This window comes from Macadamia integrifolia, chromosome 6 (genome assembly GCF_013358625.1).
Source record: "Macadamia integrifolia cultivar HAES 741 chromosome 6, SCU_Mint_v3, whole genome shotgun sequence".
Lineage (NCBI taxonomy): Eukaryota > Viridiplantae > Streptophyta > Magnoliopsida > Proteales > Proteaceae > Macadamia > Macadamia integrifolia.
Window position 1 is genome coordinate 16818376 of NC_056562.1, and position 21932 is coordinate 16840307.

Below are 21932 nucleotides of genomic sequence, written 5' to 3' on the forward strand. Positions count from 1 at the left end.
AGCTTCCTTAATCTTCTGCTTAGATTTGTTGCTAAACTAAAGAATGTTAAGAGAGAGCTAATGTGTTGGAATAAGGAGAATGTTGGGGATGTTTTTGTGGTTCTGAAGGAAGTTGAAGCTACTTTGTATAACGTTCAAATAAAATTAGCTATTGATCCTGATGATGACTCTCTTCTTCTGATAAAAGAGGCTAAGAAAGCTCTTTGGGAGGCCTTCAAGGTGACAGAGGGATTCTTGAAAGAAAAGAGTAGGCTTAGATGGTTGTAATTGGGTGATGATAACAATAAATTCTTCTATTTGGCTATAAGATGTAGATAGATCAGAAATAATATTTTGAAAATTCAAAAGAGTGATGGTGAAGTGGTGGATGATCTGAATCTTATCAAGAAGGAGGTTGTTGATTTCTTCGCATCTTTATTTGAAGCTAACTCTATGGATGTTGGTTTCTGACCTACTCATATTCCCTTATATGGCTCTCTCTCATCTGAAGAGCAAGTTGATATTGAAAGAAAGGCGTCAAATGAAGAGATAGGAAGGTGGTGTGGATTATAAAGGATAGCAAGGCTTCCGGGTCCTGATGGTTTTGGTACTTGTTTTTTCAAACACTCTTGGGAATTGGTTGGGAAGGATTTGACGTTGTGAAGTGGATTTTTAGAAGTTCTTATATGCCTCAAATTATAAACGCTACTTTCATTAGCTTTATTCTAAAATCTGGGGATGCCTCTTCTTTTGCTAGTTTTGGACCAATTGCTTTATGTAATCTCCTATATAAGATTATCTCAAAACTAATGGTTGATCAAGTTCTAAAGTTGATTGGGACGGTGGTTAGTGAAACTTAGTTTGCTTTCATCAAACGGGAGGTCTGTTGTGGATAATATCCTGATTTGTCATATATTGTTAGGGGGATTGAGCATAAAGATGTTTGCCCAACAACAGATCTAAAAATTGACTTGCACAAAGCCTATGATTCTTTGAGTAGGAAATTCCTGTTGGAGATCATTACAAGAATGGGTTTCCCTCCTCAATTTATAGGGTGGGTGCATGCGTATTATTTCCCCTACCTTTTCAATTTTTGGTGAATGGGAGTCCAGCCGGGGGTTGGGGGGGGGGTTGTAGGCAAAGGGATTAGACAAGGGATCCTCTTTCCCCTTATCTATTCACTATGACAATGGAAGGATTCTCTGGAACTATGAGAAAACTGGAGGTAGACGGTCAAATATCCTTGGTTTCCAAATGTAAGCCTTGTAGTTTGTCTCATATGATGTTTGCTGATGATCTTGTGATCTTCTCTAAGGTTACTCCAAATTTGGTTACAGTTGGTTTGGGGGCTCTAGAAGAGGTTTCTACCTACTTTTTGGTTGAAACTTAATGGGGCTAAGTCCTTTTTTATTATAGGGTCCTTACTCAAACTAGCAGAATGCAACTTTTGGAATTGACGAGTTTCAAGGAAACCAATTTACCTATTGGGAATTTTGGTGTTCCTCTCACTTTATAAAAAGTTGAGTATGATGGATTATGCTCCAATTGTGAACTTGGTTGGGCAAAGGTTTAAAGGGTTGAATGCTAGATTTCTCTCATACTTAGGAATGATGCAATTAATATCTTCTGTTTTGCAAGGCTGCTACATTCACTGGACATGCATCTTTGGTCTCCTTAGTTTTGTCATTTCAATTTTGGGATCCATTTTTCAAAATCTCTATGATCTGGTCCATTGCTTGAAAGGAATATCCATTATATCTCTTGGGATGCTGTTTGCAAGCCCAAATGGGAAGGAAGGTTAGGCCTTAAGCGTATCAAGGAGATGAGTATTATAGGGATTATCAAGCAGATTTGGTGGATTGCTTCACACCATAATAGTTTGTGGGTTAAATGGGTATATAAGTGATACCTGAACCAGGAATTTATTTGGACTGTTAAACTTATTTCTAATGTTTCTTGGGTTTGGAGACAGGTCATTAAATATAGAGATAAGGTTGAACCCTATGTGCAAATCCTTATCAGGAATGGTGGTCATACAAGTCTTTGGCTAGATTCTTGGCACCCTTCAGGAGTTCTTTTGAAAAGATTGGGGGATAGGATAAGATATGATGCAGGTTCCCCTCATACAACTCTGGTTATTGATATCCTTAGAGAAGGAGATTGGAATCCTTCCCCATCTACAACTTTGGAGCTTATTGAAGCTTGGGCAATTCTTCCTTCTATCCTAGACTTCCCTCATTCTATGATGATATGACTATTTGGAAAGGTCATCCTTCGAGAACCTCTACTACTAAATCAGCTTGGGAGATAATTAGGGGTCATTGCCCCTAAGGTCGATTGGGTGGAGTCTATTTGGTTCAATGGAAACATTCTTAGGTATTTTTTCACTGCATGGAGATGTTTGATGAATGTTTTACCTACAAAAGATCAGTTAATTAAGCGTAATGGTGGTGAATCCTCAATGTGTTTTCTGTTGGGCAGGCATTGAAGATAGAGACCATTTATTTTTTTAATTGTTCTTTTACCTCTCATGTGTAGAAAGACATTATTGCCCTATTTTCCTTGCATGGTAGACAAGCTCGAAAAATAGATGACTTGGCAGTGTGGGTTAAGTATGTGTTCAATAATGAGGAGCCCCTAAAGATCATTGGTCGGTTAGCTCTTTTTGTGGCACTATTCAGCATGTTTAGCAAGATAGAAATGCTGGAATTTTAAGAAATAAAGTAGACCAAAAATGATTTCTGGGATTGTGGAAGACATCAAGGCTAGATGCTATGAAATTTAGTTCTCTGGAGTTTCTAATAGCAGGGATCGGTTCCTTATTGAGAAATAGGGAGTTAGTATGGATTGGGTTGTTAAGATTCCTAAAACTTGCTCTTGGTTTCAACCCCCTCTTCTAATGTGTGCTGGCATTGTGGTGGCTCTCTTACTATTGATAAAGCTTCTTTTGGGGGGCTGATTAGGGAGAATGGTGGTGTTCCAATTTTGGCCTATGGAGGATGCAGTCCTATTAATTCATTTCTCCAAATGAAGCTCCTTGCAGTCCAAAGAGGATTAGCATTGTGCTAGGAGAACAATTCGTTGGAAGTTTCAATGAGATCGGATTCCAAGTTTGCTATAGATATTTTTAGAGGAAGATTCAAGGTCCTGGGGAGTTTTAGGCTATCAAGAGAAAAATTTGCAATTTGGCTGATTCCATACTTGAAAAGGAATTTAGACACGTGTGAAGGAAAGTGAATAGACCAGCTGACTACATGGCTACTCATGCTTCTACAAGTGCTGAAATTCAGATTCAGCCTTTGGATTTTCCAAGTGAGCTGAATATTCTCTGGGAAGAAGATGCAGCAAAAAAAGTATATTTCAGATATGATTGGGATGATTGTCTTCATCTTTTTCAATTTGTATTTACAGGCTTGTCCTGTTTAAGTTAGGGATCCCTATTCCTATCTTTTGGTCTATCCAAAGAATGTAGTGGGATTTTCTTTGATAGAACCTGAGGATAATATTGTGTTTTAGTGATTGTAATTCTACAACCATAGAGGTGTATATATACAAGACCGATTGCCTTAGTTGGCTTACAAACGTAAGTAGAAAGTAGAGATGTAGTAGGACTATGAGATTCACATGTGATATGCATAAGATATTCTCATACACACGCTAGGAAATGAAAAATATAGAATAGATATTCGGTGATACACCCCTCAAGTTGGAGAGTCGGGACATCGAATCTTCAACTTATCCCGAAGAAATTGGATCTTGATGTAGATAAGGCTTTGGTCAGTAGTTGAGATGAACTGAACAGAAAGTTGACGCTTAGCAACACGATCGCAAACAAAATGGAAGTCAATTTCCATGTGTTTAGTATGAGAATGGAAAACAAGATTAGCAGACAGGTAAGTAGCCCCAATATATCATACCAAAGAACTGGAGGACCTTGTAAAGAGATGCCAAGCTCACAAAATATATGGAACTTTATATTCGGTGATAGCTTTTTCTTTGTTTTTTGTTTTTTGTTCTTTTTTGCTAATGACGGGTATGCAGGTCTTTAGCCAAATTAGTCCCACGGGCCCATACTGACCCCACAACCGCATGAACCGGGTCATACTGGGGTTGAATGAGAACTATTCAACTTTTACTGAAAGCAACAAAGAGCACTAAACACCCCATGTGAGTGGCCCAAGATGTGTTTAATGGGAGTCGAACTTAGAACGGCTGAGTTTACCGTTCGTGCCAACTTTGTTCTTTTTTTCTCAATACACACATATTATTAAATAATAAAAAAAAATGATAATGAATGCCATTGCTTAAGGTTCACTACTATTTTGTTGAAAATTTTTGAACTGTACAAGTCACTTTGTTCAAAGAATATAATTTAAGTGTAATATATAGTTCACTGGTTGCTCATTATGGCTTGAGCACTGCTTGGTTATAGCATCTAGAAAGTGGGATCTCATAATTCAATTGCTTCAATGATTCAATTTTTCTTACATCTTTCACTTCAATAATTGTTTACACAACAGGTCCAGTTTAAGAGAATCAGATCACCCCTGAACCATGAAACAGGATGTGTTGCTGCCTTTCCAGATCAGCAAGGTTTCTCGGTAAGCAATTTTCTTCATAAACTCGGTTTTAAGTTCATTGAGCTTAGTTTATTTTCATTTTTCATTGTCAGAGGTTGGCTAGGGCAACAAAAACCAAAACTTTAATATTCCACGATTATGACCATTTATGGTTGCGACAATATTAGACAAGGTAAGAACAGTACCTATATACAAGGAAGAAGGAAGGAGGAGGAGGAAAACAAGACCAGATCAGGTTCACATATGAGAACAATCTCGTACGTCCCTGGTCCGTGGATTTGAAAACCCAACCCATGATTTGATATTTTATGTCATGGGAAGGCCTGGTCTTAATTGATAAGGGTTATGATAGAATACAATTACAAGTCACTTAATATTAATCCCTACACTTCACCAACAATACTAAACATCAGCAAATATGGTGAATTGACCATATATGCTAAAAGTCACCAAACACATAATTAAAGTCTCAATACTCCCCCTCAAAGTGGAGCATAGGCATTACCCATGACCAGCTTGGAATAACCTGAAAAAAAATTTGGATGAAACAATGCTTTACTAAATATATCACCGAGCTGATTCACAGAGGAAACAAATGGAGTCGAAATCAGTTTCCTCATTACTGCATCCCTCATAAAAAGTGATAGTTGACTTCAATATGCTTGGTCCAAATGTAATTGGATTGAATGAAAGCCTTAATGGATAGGCTAGGTACCTAAAAATATCAAGGCAAACTAATGGTTTGATTGGAAGAAACAAGTGACAACAGAAAATAGAAACTAATACAAAATAGAAACTTGAAAAAATTGTAATAACTCAACTTGAGGCAGCAACATGGGCGGGCCCACATAATCAGCTAAAATAGAAAAACCAAAGGCTGCTGATCATGGGCTCTGAACCGATTTAAGTTACAACCCTCAAATGGACCCAAATATGGACCCTCTCCTTAACTCACGGCCTAATATGGGCTGGTTCTACTTGACTCATTGGGCCTAAATAAGGGTTTGAGTGGGCTGACCCTTCTGGTTCTTTCTCCTCCTATGCTGGCCTTGTACTACATCTCTTAGGATTTATTTTTGCGTGATGTAACCGTTTGTAATCCTAAGTTGTTAGGATTCCACGATCTAATTGGCTTTAAAGAATTAATTGGAAGAACTTGGAAATAAAAGAGCCTGAACCTCGTAGTAAGATTTTTCTTTTTCTTTTCTTTACTTTTCTTTTCATTTTTTTTTTTTAAATAAAAATCCGAATTAATGAAGATGAAGGCTCAAAGGATAAAGAAGAAAGGTAAGCTGCAAACACCTCTCAAAAAGCACAGCATGATAGCACCTGCTCAGCAAATCTTCTCACTAGAGAAGAATTTCTGGAAACTCTTGAAGCTGAGGCAAGGTCTAATATTATGGAAGCTCAGCTCGAAGATAGATATTGGCTTCCTCGTCACTTGAGATATTTTTAATCATCTCCACGAGTCTTGAATCTTCATATCATTTGTGTTTACAGATGTTCCATTGATGCTCCTTGCTCAGTGACCCATTTTTTCTTGGCTTGGCTTGTTGGTGCTTGATGCATTGATACTTGGGAAGGATCAATTTGAAGTCATAGCTTTTCATCACTTAATGCACATGTTAAAATCACCAAAACAATACATGCAATATGCAATACTCCAACAAGCTACATCACTTACATGCTTTCTTTCTATCCAGACATTTCTTGAATGGTATTTATACCTAAAAAATTAATTGAATTACTATTGCCAACAACCCATCTCTCATTCTTCGTTACAAACTCCCATATCCTCCTCACACCTGGCCAAATAGACGAATTCTTATACCCCTTTTTTATATCACCCTCACTGGTCAGAAATCTTGCTTTGAAAAACCTACTCATGACAGAATCTTCAAGTTTGATTTGCCACATTAATTTGCTCAGTAAGGCTATGTTAACATCATGGAGGCATAATCTATATTCTTTGATTTCATGTGGATTAATTTGATGTGTGGTTATCTCTAGCAATATATTTATTATTTTTAGATTTTGGGTGTGATGATTATATCATCATCATGGTTATATTTTGTAGAGAAACTTACGTCCCCCTGTTGTTTGTCGAAATTATATGTGGAACCAAGGGTTTGAATGATTTACGCCCCTCCCCTGTAGTTTAAAAGATTCTTACAATTAGGTCCAATCTGTTAGTCACCGTGACTTTGAAACTGTTAGTTGGTAACGTCACAATTTTAATGCCGAAGATGCCCTTATTATAAAGTGAACTTACTAATACGCCCTTCACTTAAAACGAACAAAAGAGGAAATCCCTCTTTCACTTTGTTCTTCTTCAACCTAGGTCTTCAACTCCATTCTTTTGCAACCTCAGCTATGTCAGAAAAGATAGTGAAGAGCACCATGGAGAACCTGATTGAAGCTCGCGGAGAACCTGATTGAAGATAGCAAACATTGCGAACCAAGTTGAAGCTAAATTGCAAACTCCACCGCAAGCAAAGCCTTCCCTAGAAACAAGATTCCTCAAAACAAGATTACTAATGGATGGATTAGAAAATGAGGAATTGTTAACATAAACCATTGTGTTATTAACACTTGGAAGCAAATCCCAACAATCAACGGGACCCAAATTGGAATTGGAATAATAAGATCCTCTAATGGCACAAATATGATTTTTTCCTGCAGCAATGTTAGAATAAGAGGTGTTTTAGAGTTTCACATGGACGAGAACCGTATCTGAATTGATGGAGTTCCAACAGTAGAGTTGAGAAGTATTGCCTTCAAGGCCACACATGAAACCCTCTCCCCCTGTGAGCGCAGCCATGGGAGGTACAACACTAAAATAATTGGTGTCAAAGGTTAAGGAGTTGTTCCTCTCTCAGCATACCACATCTTGTTTCCCGCTCGCATCAATAGCAAAGAAAAACCATTCTTCTCCGAATGTGGCGGAGATCGAACCCATTGAACCAAACCCAACAGCTCCAATAGCCATTAATAGTAGTAGCAGAAATGAGAAGGAAGAACCGTGGAATCCCTTTGGGGTTATCGATGAGTGTTTGGGTACATGAGTATAAAAGGGTAATAGCAGGAAGCTTAAGGTGACAAGTGTGATGCGGAACCGGATTCCAAGGAATGAAATCGGATCACTTAGGGCCCACTAAATAACCAAATAATTCACTTTTGACAAGACCAGGGACAATATTGTAATTTGTGGTACAATTTAAATCCCTTTTAGAGTGAAATAAGTGAATAGGGACTTAACAGGAATTAAATCTAAACAGAAGGACCAATTCTGGAAATAAAGGAAGTAGTGGGGTTAAACTGAAATAACAATTGGAAGAGAAAGAGTATTCTAAAATTACCAAAGATAAAGAAATATTAGAACACAAGTTTAAGAAAAGAAGGGGTTTGCTGTAAATATAATTAATTAGGGAACTTAAGAAAAAAAAGGAGAAGGTCATCTTCTACCTTAGGTCACGTTAGGGAGCAAGAAAACCCAGCGGTAAGGAGAGGTTTCAGATTGATGGAGCTACTTCAACAAGTCTCGATTTGGGTTGATCTTCCAAACGAAGGCTAACAACCCTGTGGCCTCTTGATTCCGGCAGGTAGATATCTCAAACAGAAAATTTCAATGAGGTAAAACAAGTTCTGCACTTCTCCAGGCGGCAAGTAAGAACCAGATCTGATTCCAGGTAAGAAATCGCAGCTGAAACGAGGATTTTTGGAGGTCGAGACTTATGAATTTGGGTCGCCCTAGAGTGATAAACCAACCTTAGAAAGCCCAGATTAGATCAATGGAAATTCTTGGTTCAGCAACACTTCTCACAACCAGATGTCATCGCCAGACCAGAATCCTAACAGCCAGCTTTCTTCGAACCAGCAACTATAGCCTAGAATAGGGATTCAGCCAGCAAGAGAAATTAATTACAGGAGAGGGAAAATTAAGGAGGAAAGAAGAAGAAGATAAGGAAAAGAACAGAAGAAGGAGATGGAGGTCACGACAACCACTATTAAGCCAAATAAACATTCAATTTCCAAAAATCTAAAACTGAGTTCTTCTCCATTACAGGGCTATTTAAAGAAAAAAATAATGACATAATTTTGGAAGCTATATTAAAAATGGAAACTAAACCTAGATAACAACTAAAATAAAAATCAAATCTAAATAAAAGATTGTTAATCTAATCTCTAACCAATAAAGGAAGTAAATAAAAATCAAGTCAAAAGATAGCACTAATCCCTCGCCGAGCTGCATCAACTCTCCCGGTCTTAAAAGAACTCGACTCCGTCGAGTTAGGTCGTGCTCCCAAGATACCCTTGTAAGTTACTCACTGATGAGATGGCAAGTATCTCAAAATAGAAGATGTGAACACAACACTTAGAGGAGGGAGAGTAGGCTGACGTGTCACTGGAGCTAGATTCAATCGACGACGTGGCATGTCTGATAATGCATGTGGCCTCATTAAGTACATACGACCTCCTTGCTTCACCTTGATGGTGTTCCGTGCGCCATCATAGAGAATGCCTGCATGTCGCTGCCAAGGTCGCCCTAGAAGAATGTCGCAGTGCGCCAATGGGGGGACCAAGCAGGTGACATGGTACTGTAACGGCCCAAACTGTAAGTGTACTTGAACAACTGCAGTGGCCTCTTCTCGAGCTGTGGGTCCAAAACCTCTCACATGAATCTTCTTGAAAAACTGCTTCTATGGAAGGTTGTGTGCTCGAACAAATTCAGTAGATATAAAATTTACTTCTGCCCCAGTATCAACAACTGCATGAACATCAGTATGGTCGGAGCCGTGTAGAAAAGTACCCTTTTGCCTGAAGAGAGGAGCCTTATCAATTAGTCTATTCGAAAATGATGAAAGGCTAGCTGAATGAGCTTCTACATCCCTCATCTTCATCATCGACAATATCATTGTCCTTGAGGGGATAAGGATATAAATGCGATTCATCTTCACTCTTGTCTGTCGGCTGCTTCTCTGCTACGTTCACAGAACGAGTCCTGTTGGGACACTTGTTGGAATAGTGACCCTTCTTGCCACAACTATGGCATATGATATTCTTTACCCTAACACTATCCTTGTTGAACTCTGACGTTTTTTCTTCAACTCTATGAGCTTCAGGCTTCTTTTCCTCTATATGTGGTGGAGGTCTATTAACCGAAGGAGTCTTGAGCATACTCTTCCAATAAATGGACTCCTCTTCAGCTGTCTTGGCATGAGCTGCTGCCCCATCAACAGACCTGAAATCAGTGTTAGCCAACTCAAGTCGAATCTCAGTACTTAACCCACTGATATATGGCATCACTTGTTGCTGGCCTGTTTCTTGAAGTCGACACCTTGAAGACAACTTGTGGAACTCAAGGGTGTAGGATTCAACATCTTTGTTCCCTTGTTGCAAGTTAAGTAATTTATGGAACATTACCTTTTCATAATTAAGAGAAACAAATTTTTCAGTCAGGATCTGCTTCATGACCTCCCAGTTGGTAACGGGTCCAAGTCTTCTGACAAACCTTGCATATAGTACATCATCCCACCATGAACATGCATACCCAATAAACTTGTTGATGATGAGTTCACACTTCTTCACGTTTGGAAGAGACTTATATGCAAAATTCTCTCCCCTTTGGTAAGCTAGTCAAGAAATTCCTCAGGTCCCTTTTCACCATTGAACTCGGAAACCTCAACTTTGATACCATAATCTCTGTCAAAAAATTATCGGGTAACATCCTGGGGAACAACTAGATAAAGTTGCTGCCTCTGAGGTGTGTCTTCGATCCATAAAGTGTTGAGATGAGGAGGTAATATAGAGGATCCTTCTTCAGCTCGCTTGTCGGACCTCTTCATAAAGGCAATCATCTCTTCCATAAATTTGTCAAACTTAGCTTCAGTCCTCTCAAGCCTAGCATCAGTATTCTATTGGTTCTCGGCTAACTCACTATACAATTTGTTCAACCAGCATTGGTAACGTTACTTGTCATGGTTAGGGAAGTGCAGGAAATTTTGCTCTGATACCACTTGATGTAGAACAGGATTCCAAGGAATAAAATCGGATTGCTTAGGGCCCACTAAATAACCAAATAATTCACTTTTGACAAGACCAGGGGCAATATTATAATTTGTGGTACAATTTAAATCCCTTTTAGAGTGAAATAAGTGAATAGGGACTTAACAGGAATTAAATCTAAAGAGAAGGACCAATTCTGAAAATAAAGGAAGTAGTGGGGTTAAACTGAAATAACAATTGGAAGAGGAGTATTCTGAAATTACCAAAGATAAAGGAAATATTAGAACACAAGTTTAATAAAAGAAGGGGTTTGCTGTAAATATAATTAATTAGGGAACTTAAGAAAAAAAGGAGAAGGTCATCTTCTACCTTAGGTCACGTTAGGGAGCAAGAAAACCCAGCGGTAAGGAGAGGTTTCAGATTGATGGAGCTCCTTCAACAAGTCTCGGTTTGGGATGATCTTCCAAACGAAGGCTAACAACCTTGTGGCCTCCTGATTCCAGCAGGTAGATACCTCAAACAGAAAACTTCAATGAGGTAAAACAAGTTTTGCAGTTCTCTAGGCGGCAAGTAAGAACCAGATCTGATTCCAGGTAAGAAATCGCACCTGAAACAAGGATTTTTGGAGGTCGAGACTTATGAATTTGGGTCTCCCTAGAGTGATAAACCAATCCTAGAAATCCCAGATCAGATCAATGGAATTTCTTGGTTTAGCAACACTTCTCACAACCAGATGTCATCGCCAGACCATAATCCTAATAGCCAGCTTTCTTCAAACCAGCAACTATAGCCCAGAATAGGGATTCAGCCAGCAAGAGAAATTAATAATAGGAGAGGGAAAATTAAGGAGGAAAGAAGAAGAAGATAAGGAAAAGAACAGAAGAAGGAGATGGAGGTCACGGCAACCATTGTTAAGCCATATAAACATTCAATTTCTAAAAATCTAAAACTGAGTTCTTCTCCATTACAGGGCTATTTAAAGAAAAAAATAATGACATAATTTTGGAAGCTAATTAAAAATGAAAACTAAACCTAGATAGCAACTAAAATAAAAATCAAATCTAAATAAAAGACTGTTAATCTAATCTCTAACCAATAAAGGAAGTAAATAAAAATCAAGTCAAAAGATAGCACTAATCCCTCGCCGAGCTGCATCAATGTGGAAGGCAAAAATAAGGGGCCTAGCCTTCATAAGGCTGCATATGAGAAGGAGAGTTGATTCCTTTTGGGTTCTTGACTCCCTTGGCTACTTTACTACACTATTCTTCGCAGTTTCCTACCTTGACTATTGGGCGGGACTTGAACCCTCAACCTCAGCCTTGGCAAGGCTATGCTCTACCATTAAGCTATTTCCGCCAGCTCCAATAGTGGCAAAGCACTACTGAGCAATTCACTTATCACTTGATACAGATGACTTCTATTTTCCACCAGACAAAATTGAAGATCTCCGATCGAGTACTTCGCCCAGTAGGTGACTAGGGTAAGAAAGATATGTTACTTTGGTCCTCTCATATTAAGATTATTTCTACTAAAGGGGTAATACAGTATTTTGTTGTATAAAACTAGCAGCATTTTCATATAGTCAATGGAGGGCGGTGTAAATCGTTCAAATCTTGAATCCACATGTAATTTTGACAAACTACAGGGGTGGGGGGCTTAATTTTCCCTAGCTCCCCTCTTTTTTCAGATTGGCTCGATGAAAGGAAGGGTAGGTGTTCATCATTTGAATGATTCACAACCAATTAATTTTATTTTTTACTTTTAAATTCCAGAAAGATGGGAATGAGATTTACTCAATCAATGCTTTAAATTTTAATTCTAAAAGATTCTTTCATTGCATTCTTTCTTGACTGCAAAAAGTTTTTCTCTGACTTTCTTGTCACGAGAATAGTCTTAAGTGAATTTATGGCTTTCCTTGGGTTGTGACAATGGTTTTTTTTTTTCTTTACAACTCTTTGTCTTGACTGTTAGTTGCTATTATTAATAATCTGCATCAATTTCTAACTTTTCATGGTTCCATTTCAACAGTATGTAATTTCTTGCAATTTAGGTGAATTTCTATATTTTTTTTTTGTTCATTAAGATAAAAGATAACTTAATTGATGTAGTATAGAAAATTATCAGAATTTTTGTTTGCTTCTTTGCAATGCTTACAACTTATTCTATTGCTTGGACCATGGAAATGTTTCTTGATAGTCATAATATTAGGTCTTGATTTTAGATATACTAATCAATGCACATACTAGGCAATAAAATTGAATCATGATAACGAATTTTTTTTTCAATGGACTTTGATTTTAACAGCAATTTGATAAATTTTTTGGAGCTTATGTGGTATTCTTTTACCAGTTACACCATGCTTTTGCAATTGCAGGTTTTAATGGTGGTTTCAATTTTTGGGACAAGGATAGTAAACTGAGGCTTAAGGTAATCTTCCCCTTTTTAGTTTATGTTCCTATATAAATAGAAGTATCATTTTAGTTTGAATGGATGAAATTGACATGTCAAAATGAATGAAAGGAGGGCAGTTTTGGATCCCCTGATAGTTTGAGTTTGTCATTATTGGTCATCCTGAATATAACAATAACAATGAACTTAGCTTTGTTCCAACTTAATGGGGTTGGCTATGAGGATCCTTTTAAAACAAAGTAGGGAAAAATAAGGTCCAAACATAAAGAGAAATTAGTCCTTGCAACCTTACATATGCACCAATGTCAGTAGCGATTTGTGATGGTGGTGGTGTCGCTGTTGTGGAGTATGATCTATCTCAAGCTACTGCAGATATAGTTTGCAGTTCGCTCAGATCGATGGAGAATTGCAACAATGTTTCTACTAGGGCTGATGCTCGTGAGACTAGTGCCCAGGGTGCAAAATAAAAAAAGAGAAGAGAAGCAGAGCTATTAAGGGTGGATGGGGTGCTAAACCAAATTGAATATGAGGGCGATATAGGTCATCGAGTTACGCTCAACATCAACAACTCAGTTAGCCAATGAAGTGCATCTTTTGGAATATTCGAGGAGTAGCAAACTGTCGTGCTTGAGCTGAAATCAAATTGCTTGTCAAGGAGCATGATCCAATGTTTCTATGTTTGGCGGAGCCAAAAGTGCTGATAGATAACTGTCCCAATAAGCTCTTCTCATCCCTGGGATATAATTCTGATTATATTGCAAATAGTAGAATAGATGCGAATTCAAATCTTTGGTTTTTTTGGAAAGAGGACATTCCGCGTCCTACAGTAGTTTTGTCCTTTGACCAACATATTATAATGCATATGAAGATTCAGGGGATTAAATGCTTTTTCTGTTGTTCATGCTAGTTGTTTCAAAATATTACACAGGCAGTTATGGTGTGATTTATGCACTATATCAGGTTCCACGCAACTATGGCTGATTATTGGGGATTTCAATGCCTATCTCTACTCTTATGAGAAAAGAGGTCCTGGGAAATTCAACTTGGGTTCAACGGAAGAGTTTGCGACTTTCATGGAATCAGTAGGTGTCATGACCCTCCCCTCCACTGGATGCAAGTACACATGGACAAATAATAGGCAATTTGGTAATGTCAAAGCAGTTTTGGATCGCAACTTATGCAATGATGCATGGTCCAATAGGTTCACAGGGTGTGCCCAGCGTGTTTTGTCTCGTGGCTATTCTGATCATTAGCACTTGTGGTTGATTATGTGAGCATTCCTTAGCCAAGGAATGCCCCATTTCGCATGAATATGTTCTGGACGGAACATGTAGACTTTAAGGATCTTGTGTGGACTCATTGGAGTGTACTGGTTTATGGCTCCACACTCCATGTGATTACCAAAAAACTGACAAGACTTAAAGGGACATTGCGAGCGTGGGCTAGGGAGGTGTTCCCTCACATTGACCAGGAGGTAGTAAGGATGGAATGCAGGTTGGAAGAGGTTAAGAAAGAAATTGAAGCTGTTGGGTCAACCGATGATCTATTTATGAAGGAACAGGTTGCAAGAGATGCTCTCAATAAGGCAGTGATGTTACAGGAAAAACTTTGGTCTGAAAAATCTAGAAATAGATGGCTGAAATTTGGTGATCATTGCTCAAAGTTTTTTTCATCAATCCACCAAAGCAAGAAGAACAAGGAATACAATACGAGAGCTTCACACGACTGAAGGTACTATGCTCACTGATCCACTGGTAATTGGGAAAAAAATCATGGATCACTATGTCGCCTTTCATCGGAAAGGAAATTCTGTAAGGGACGACGGTTTGCTTGAGGAAATTCCACATGTGGTGATACAAATGGACAACAAGAGATTAACGGAGATTCCAAGCAAAGAAGAAATCAGGTTGGCCATGATGGATTTGGATCCTGATAGTGCTCTTGGTCCTGATGGTTTCCCTGGTGCATTCTTCAGAGTGTGCTAGGATATTGTTGGTGTAGATATGTGTGTAGTTGTTCAAAATTTTTTCAAAGAAAGGGTGGAAACTAAGGGTGTGAATTGCAATTTCCTAACACTGATACCCAAAGTCACTAATGCTCGAAAAGTGGGTCAATTCAGACCAATCTGTCTCAGGAATTTTGTCTTCAAGCTAATCCCAAAAATCCTATCTATGCGCCTTTCACTTCTCCTTCCTCGATTAATCTCCGAAGAGCAAGGAGCATTTCAAAAGGGGAAGGTAATATTCTCGTCCATTGGTGTTGCTTCAGAGCTTACAAATCTTATGTCCAAAAAGCTTTTGACACTCTAGACTGGCAATTTCTATTTGATGTTATGGAAAAGTTTGATTTCCTTTCCAAATGGATTGATTGGGTAAGACAAATCCTACAGTCAACAAGGCTATCAATTATGATAAATGGCGGTCTTGTGGGATTTTTTGGTGTAGAAAGGGGTCTTAGACAAGGTGATCCTCTTTCGCCAATGCTGGTCATTCTGGCAGAGGAAGTTCTATGCCGTGGTCTTCAAGCTTTAAGATCAAAAGGCATGGTGAAGGGTTTGCAAGGTCCACGAAATGCATTTACTCCTTCGCATCTGCTTTTTACTGATGATCTTTTCATCTTCATAAAAGCTGATCTGCGTGGTGTGAAGCGTCTTAAATGCTTCTTAGACAGGTATGCAACCTATTCTAGTCAAGCTTTTAACCTAGATAAAAGTCATATGTATTTTGGCCACATCCCTGCTGCCAGGAAACTTCAGGTCAAAGAAGTGCTATGTATTCCTGAATGCCATTTCTCTACTTGGTATTCAGGAGTTCAGATTTTAAAGGAAGGGTAAAGAGTAGCCTTATCCTACCTCTTATGGATAAATTCAGGGATCGTTTGTCAGGATGGAAGGGTTGTTTTTTATCAATGGTAGGCAGAGTTGAGTTGGTGAGATCTGTTTTGAGTCCAGTTCACAAATTTTCAATTTATTTGTGGCCTTCTTCTCTGATCGCCACTATGGAAACATGGATCCGTAATTTTATATGGACTGGAGAGACTACAACTACCAGGGCAATAACTGTCAAATGAGATTTCATGTGCAAACCAAAGAAGGAAGGCGGTCTGGGCATTAGATGTCTAAAAGACATCAATATGGCCCTGCTAGCAAAGCTGGGGTGGTTTATTAAGAATGATAATTATTTATTTGGAAAATTCCTCAGAGGTTGATTGGTTACAGAACAAGGAAAATTAAAAATTGCTGTCTCATCATCGATTCTTTCTGGTCTTCGCAAAGTGTGGGACTTCATTAGTGAATCTGAGCGCTGGATCATTGGAGATGGTAGTTCTATTAGTTTTTGACATGATCGCTGGTTAAAGAATGGGAAAATATCTGATATGCTGGATCCTATTTCTCTATCAAATCTTGACCTTTCAGCCTCAGTAGCAAATTTTATAGAAAATGGGCAATGGTCTCTCCCTGTGGTGTCAAACCTTGCCCTAAAGGAGATTTGTGCACGCATAAAGACTGCTAATCTTCCATCATTTGATGATCTAGATGAAAGGGTATGATCCCTTTCTGAATCAGGGAAGTTTACAGTTAAATCGGCATGGGAAGGGATCAGGGTAGCTTGCCCCATACAAGGATGGGCGACTCTGGTGTGGAAAAAAAATTTATACCCTCGTTTTTCCCTGTATGGATAGAAATTATGTCATAAGTGGCTTCTCACTGATGGTCAAGTTCGTAGCAGAGGTGTGCCTATTACCTCAAGATGTGATCTATGCTAGCTGAGTGAGGATTCTCTAAACCATCTATTCCTAGGCTGCAATTTCAGTAATAATGTGTGGAGAGATATTCTATACTTTTTCCAGGTCCAATGGAGGAGCTTCCCTTCAATTGAGGAGCTTTTTTCATGGTGGAAACAGAAATCAAATGCTATTTAGCTGCGAACTGCTTGGTTGGCCCTTCTAATCATCATTTCTTTTAACCTTTGGAGAGAAAGGAATCTGAGAAGACATGACAATGGTCATTCCAATGCTAAAATTGTTGTTAAAAGAATTCTTCATGACTAAAAGAATTTTCAGCAATGAGTGCCATTCCTATAAATGGAGTGCAGGATCTGATCCTATCCAGACAATTACACATCAAAATATTTTCAAAGAAGATACAAAAAATCAGTAAGGTATTATGGAATCCGCCCAAAGAAGGAACCATTAAGATAAATATTGATGGATGCTCTTTGGGAAACCCATGGCGGTCAGGAGCTGGGGCATTTTTCCGCGATCATACTGGGAATCATATCCTAAGCTTCACAGGTGGACTAGGTGTCACAACAAATTTTATTACAGAGTTTGAAGCGCTCTTTATGGGAATGAGGGTGGCCAAAGCTCGGAATTGGGAGAACTTGTGGGTGGAGTGTGACTCTCAGCCGGTGGTAACCTGTATTAAAAACCGCACCATTCCGTGGTTCTTTCAACAACACTGGCGAAGCTACAAGGCTTACTTAGACACCACTACATAGTCTGCAATCCATTGCTTCAGGGAGGCGAATAATGTTGCAGACAAATTAGCAAAACAAGCGGCTCTAGTACAAACTGAATCAATATGGCAATCTCCTCCCACCTTCATAGTGAATGATATAACATGGGATGCCGAACTAAGGCCGAGATACAGGTTTTCATAACAGTGCTGATTTTATCTTGACTTACTACTCTGCTGATGGCAATGCCGAAGGTGGAATAGTACTTCATCACTAAAATCAGAGTTTTTTTTTTTCCTATTTGTGGTTGTTCTCCTTCTCTTCTGATGGCAATGCCGAAGGTGGATTGGGGGTTCAATGGATTTTTTCAAATTCTTTGTAAATGTATTCTTTCTCCTATTCTAATACAATATACTTGCTGACCCTTAGAAAAAAAAAAAAAAAGAAAAGGGTAAAGAGACATGGTATAGAGATGAAAGATGAGAGTAAGTGGAGAGAGGCACAACCCAACATGATAGGAAAAACTTAGCTAAACGGGGTTAACTATATGGATCCTGACCCTCCAGTATGCTCTATCCGAGGTCATATATTATCTTATAATTTTGTTGGGGGGGGCTAAAGGGGATCAATTTTATTACAATAAAAGGAAGAAAGAAAACATTATAGTGGCTACACCAGAAAAGGAACTTGGAATGAGGGGCCCCACCTTCAGCATTGCCATCAGCAGCCCAAAATTACTAAAACCATAATCTAGGTCTAGTCATTGCATTAGACCCAATTTCCTCCTAAATGTGGCTAGGAAAAGCAATTTCTTCCGTTGATATTCCCGTCTTTGTTGCATCTTTTGCAAGGTAATCTGCAATGGGGTTGTCCTCTCTATAACAATGAGAAACTTTCCAAGAAATCAAATTAAGGAAAGATTGCAAGTAAGATCACTCTTGCATGGTTACCAAAAAAAAAAAAAGGTCACTCTTATATTGCAAATAAAGGAATATCATTCGTCTGGATCAAAGAGACCAATGAAGCCGAGTCAAATTCTATCCAAAGGGCTTGGGCGCCAAATCTTTTCACTCTAAGCAATCCTTCCATCAGAGCAACAATTTGAGCCTCAAAGCTAGTCTTGCTTTGAATAAAGGTTTTAAAAGAGATTGTAACCTTACCCAAATAATCACGAAACACACCACCTGCACCCGATCTACCAAGATTAATTTTCTGGATATATTACCTTATAATAATTAATAGGGAAGATATATTGACTAGTCAAACTATATTTCTTATAGATTGTAGAATATGCATTTTTTTCTTTCTAATCCTTTATAAAGTCATACATTCACTAAACATTCTCCAAAAGAATCCACTATCTCAAAATCATAGAAGTTCTTGGGACAATGTTGTTGCATTTTTTGTTAATACAACTTTCTTTGGCTTTCTAGGCTATATACAGATGTAGTCAACCCATTTCATGCAACACTTTCAACAGTGATGGCTAAAATATTTGCATACCCAGTTGTAGAAGGACTAACAAAAATAGAATCACACAAGAGTTTGATGCTATACATATTGTATGATAAGTGTTGAAGTACACTTAATGCTATCCTTCAGTGTTTTAGATATTTTTAGCAGACCATGTTTATCTCCCCCCCCCCCCCCCCTGAGGGTGTTTTTTTTTTCACAGAGGCATGTCACAGGATATTATAATGTAATCTGAGCTCTAAAGTGAAGGGATCACGTGTCAAACCTCTTCTTGTTGTGATTCATCCATTACCTTTAAATTTAGTTTTTAGTCTATGCAAAAGAGAAACAAATAATGAGATTTACATTCAATTGGAGCCTCTTAAATTTATGGTAAACCTCTTTTTGTTGAATATGATATGAGACGTGATGCAGTAGCATTTTCGTGGACCAGTCCAAACTTGTTTGGAAGCCCAAACTAAGATGAACTAAAGGTGTAATAATCCTTATTTGATTTAAAGTTGGATTACATAGGAGATTGGTTTCTTTGTTTGAGGTAGTAACCTAATTGAATACACAGCAGTTTTTTTTCCTCCTTATTTATATGCGTGTAATAGATGGTAGTAATTAGATGAATGAGAATGAAATATTGAGTTATGTTGAGTATGCCTGCATGGCTTGTGGTTGTGCTCTCTCTCTCTCTCTCTCTCTCTCTCTCTCTCTCTCTCTCTCTCTCTCTCTCTCTCTCTCTCTCTCTCTCTCTCTCTCTCTCTCTCTCTCTCTCTCTCTCTGTTGTTGAGATCCCTTTTGTTTTTCGTTTATTTTCTTCTTCTATTTCTTTTATTTTTTATCATTCTTTCATCTTCTCTTATCTATCTTCTATTCTGTTGTGGTACTTGTTTTGTTAACAACACTATATTCTCTTATAGGGTGATGTTGATCTCTTTTCTCTTATAGTGTATATTTTGGGCAAAGGTTATCCTCCATTAGGCAATTAGAATATTGTAGATTTAATTTCCAAACCTCATTTAGTTGTGAGATATATACAAAAACTCATTCCTAATTCAATTTCTACTGATTGAACAAGATATATAAAATGATTGTTGCCTACCCTTTATTCTATTGAGTTTGTTGTCACTCGCAATTCATAGGGTTTGGGATTGCAATTCTATACCTAAAGTTTCATGTCAATTTGAGACTGAGATTACACTCTACCGATAAATGCGACAGGAAGAACTGGGTGACCCTCTTTTATCTTCCCTTGTTTACGGTCTGAACAGCCTTAACATATGTATCAACCACCTGATCCAGACTCTTGGTACTTAACCAATACGCCGTGCCGGCTCTTCGACCAAGGAGGCATTCCTGTCAGAATGCTGACTACTATGACTAACACGAGTAAAGTGGGGAAGCAAAGTCTCCAACATTGAAGGCTTCGCTCTCATGCCCCTTTCTATTAGAGTTCCCATCTGTGAACACTCCCTATTCCATTGGTTGTCCTAGTTTTACAAAAGGTTGAAGGAGATGTGGTGAATGTATCATTTTTCTATTTGGCTACAAAAAATGCCTTTTTAGTTTTTATTTATTTACAAAATTATGATTCCCCTTATAAGTTTAGAGATATTTACCTAACTATCACTATATTTTGTTGTTCATCCATTAATAGTTTGGGTGGGTCATAAGTGATCTGAACTGATTTTTGGAAACTCTTGATTGTATCATTTAGTATCAGAGCTAAACCTAGTCGTAGAGCTCATGGATCCTTAAGAGAAGTTTTTTTTTTCTTTCAAGAAACTTAAGTAAGGAATAATTACAAAGTAAATTGTCTTAACCATCTCTTAAATGATTAGATGCGTTCTTTGACAAATCGGTCTGAGTCATTGAATAGTGAGTGAAAGAATAAGAAGATGAGCAATCGATGATGGAAGGCCAAGTGGCTATAGTTTTCATTAAAGTACTTATCGTGAAAAAAAATGCACTAGTTGATCTTTTTATCAAACCAATCGAATTTGTGCTTCCACTCAACTTTAACAATAAACTCCTTATTGATGATTTTGTATTGTTTGGTAGTGGTCCGATTGTTGATTTCATTGGGTTAATAAGAATGTTGTTGATCGTATGTCAAAAATTCTATTTTTCTATAAATCTCATGGATGAGTTTTTTTTTTCAATCTCGTGGAGAATTGATATAATAACACTTTTGTTGATTGACCCAAACCTACAAGTAACCAACAAAGAAGTCGGTGGGCCACATTTATTACTAACTACTAAACTATTACCACATTATTTTAGAAAGGTCGAGGGTAGGAGTGTTGAACCAACAACCTTTCTTGGACTTACGCTTGAGCCCAACTACCTAGCTACCTACCACTAAGCTAAAATCTCATTTCTTATCCAATGGGATTTAGATGCAAAGTAACATGAAATTTAATAACTAAATTGAATGATTTGGAGTTGATGTATTGGAAATGTGTTATAAACAAAGTTTCAAAATATCTTTATTTTGTTCGATTTAAAAAATATGTCTTTGAATACTCTCCCTCCCATAAGGTATGAATTCCTTGGAGTTGCTTTTGAGAGAGACACTTTTGTGTAGAAATTTTAGTCTCATATTGAAAGCAGATGAGAATGATATGAAGTTACCATGTAAGAATGAGAATCTAAGGGTAAGGTTCACTAGGGAGTGATTTCTCTTCTTTCATATTTGAGGTTGATGCCGGGTACTTTTCACACTTGTGAGCCAAGTCAAGGCACTCAAACGCCGAATGTATTTTTCCTAACTTTGGTGACACATAGTTTAGGTTTTACCTGACATCGTTTTATGATCATCAAATACTGGATATAATATATTTGATGTTAAGGCTTGTCAGAACTACAAATTATGTCATTTGCGCTCTATCCAATGTATAGTCAATTTTGATTGGTGTTAACAGTTGAATGGACGTTGATTGTTGTCAATTTGGAACCACGTCATTAGTCACTGAATAACTTTCATTTGCTGCTACCCTTATTTGTGGTGCTTCATTTCAGGTCACCAATGGCTAAAAAT

At 38.0% G+C, this 21932-nt stretch overlaps 1 pseudogene; it reads left to right on the forward strand.

The window, feature by feature from the left end:
* The first annotated feature begins 3233 nt into the window (after positions 1-3233).
* Positions 3234-18921, forward strand: LOC122082092 (annotated as a pseudogene).
* The last annotated feature ends 3011 nt before the right edge of the window (positions 18922-21932 follow it).